Source organism: Molossus molossus, unplaced genomic scaffold, assembly GCF_014108415.1.
Source record: "Molossus molossus isolate mMolMol1 unplaced genomic scaffold, mMolMol1.p scaffold_m16_p_10, whole genome shotgun sequence".
In the NCBI taxonomy this organism is placed as follows: domain Eukaryota; kingdom Metazoa; phylum Chordata; class Mammalia; order Chiroptera; family Molossidae; genus Molossus; species Molossus molossus.
Window position 1 is genome coordinate 81,612,855 of NW_023425345.1, and position 1,845 is coordinate 81,614,699.

The following is a 1,845-nucleotide window of genomic DNA, read 5'->3' on the forward strand; positions in this document are numbered from 1 at the left end:
AGTGACTCTACTAAGCTTATTCAAAACAGGGACATGACTTCAATTTTGCACCAGTATGACAAAGAACACATGTGAGTTCCCTGGCCTTCTATGGTCCCCCTTTTGTAACAGATGGTCTGCTATAGAACTCCCATTCTAAAGGGCTGATCTGAGGTTCTTCCCATGAGCAGCAATTGTGGCTAATCTAGTTCAACTCTCCCAGGTAGCTCTTTTAAAATGGGATCTCCAAGCGATAGTTTTTTCCTATCTCTTCCCCAAAAAAGAAATGAGGTAAAAGAGACTATTCCTTCTCCTGATGCAGAAGCAAGAAATTAGAACAGCATGAAATCTAATCCACAGGCCGATATATCCTCCAGGTTTAAACCCACTTCAGGAACTCTCCTCTCTAATCCATGCAAAAAAGAGAGAACAGCCTCTCTCTTCTCCTCAAGCCACAGCATGGACAGTTCTCCCAAACAAGATTAGGCAGATGATGGCCTAGTTGTTTTCCAGAATTCCTTTCTTGAGGAGAGAGCTGCTCCCCTGCTCCCTGCCCTGAAGGTTTTCCTGAGCCTTGGGGAGAGTCTCTCCTTCTCCAAAGCCTCTGGGCTCATCCTCAGTGAAGAGGCCGCTCAAGGAAGCCTGAGAAGGTGCCTCTTCTGAGGCATGACAGGAGGCATCTGGGGGTTCCTGCTCCCTATACTTTTCCAAGTTCAGGTTCTCTGTCATTCTCTTGTCTATCTCCTCTGCAGGCAGCTCTCGGGTCTTCTCACTGACATGAAGGTGCAGTCCTGCCAGTTGTTCCCCCTACTCTGTTGAATTAGGTCAGGCTTGGGATTGGAAATGCCTCCTGAGAACTTTTTCCCATAGGTCTCCAGCATGAGATCCCAGTATTGCTCCTTTTGAGTGGAATCCAGGTGCCTCCCCGCTTCTTGAGTCACTGTGTGGAGAAGTGAAGCTCCGAAGTCCTGGTGAGCCTCTTCTTGGGTTGGGCAGGAAGCTGGGAAGCAGCCACAACTCTTGTTCCAACTCGGACTCCTCCTTCACCACGTGGCTCAGTGGCTCCCCTGGCCCAGAGGGTGAATTTTGAAGTCCCAGCTCCTGAGGCATCACTTCAAGATGAGACTCCACTTCCCCGCTTGGTAGCTTGCAGATTTGCCTTCTTGGATAAAATGTCCTGTCCTCTCCTAAAATGTGGATGATGATCCACTGCCACAGCCTCTGGGGGTCTCCCTTCAAGCTTTCCACAAGGGTCACCGCCTCCTCTCTATTGCCTGGACACTGTTTCCGCACCCACACTGAACCTCCTCGGGCAGGATGGTCAGGAACTGCTCCAACGTGAGGATCTCCAGGATCTGCTCCTTGGCGTGAACCTCTGACGGCAGCCACTGGAAACAGCTTCCCAAGTTGTCTGAGGGGTTCCTGGAGCCCACACATCACCTGGTAACGAAACTGCCTGAAAAGCTGGCGTGCTGTCTCGGGGCTGGAGGGCTTCCCTTGAGCGGCAGCATCTGGTCCAGAGAATGGGGAGTCCTCAGCCTTCGCCAGTGGTGGCAGCAGGATGAGGGGCTGCCCCAGCTCAGCAGGCATCGGCCTGGCAAGTCCTTTTAGGTGAAGTTCTTCTGGGAGGCTGAATGCTTGTTTCTGCCTTCATATTCACATATTGAAGTCCTAACCCCCAAGATGAAGGTATTAGGAGGTAGAATTTTAGGTCACGAGGGCAGGGACCTCATTAATGGTATGAGGGCCCTTATAAAAGAGATTCCAGAGAACTCCCTTGTCCCTTCCAGCATGCAAGGACACAGCAAAAGTCATCATCTATGAACCCGAAAGCAGGCTTCCACTAGATACCAACTCTGTTGGCAA

The 1,845-nt window shown here is 50.8% G+C and overlaps 1 pseudogene; it reads right to left on the reverse strand.

Moving 5' to 3' along the window:
- Positions 1-311: 311 nt before the first annotated feature.
- On the reverse strand, positions 312-1,569 carry LOC118623786 (annotated as a pseudogene).
- Positions 1,570-1,845: the final 276 nt, after the last annotated feature.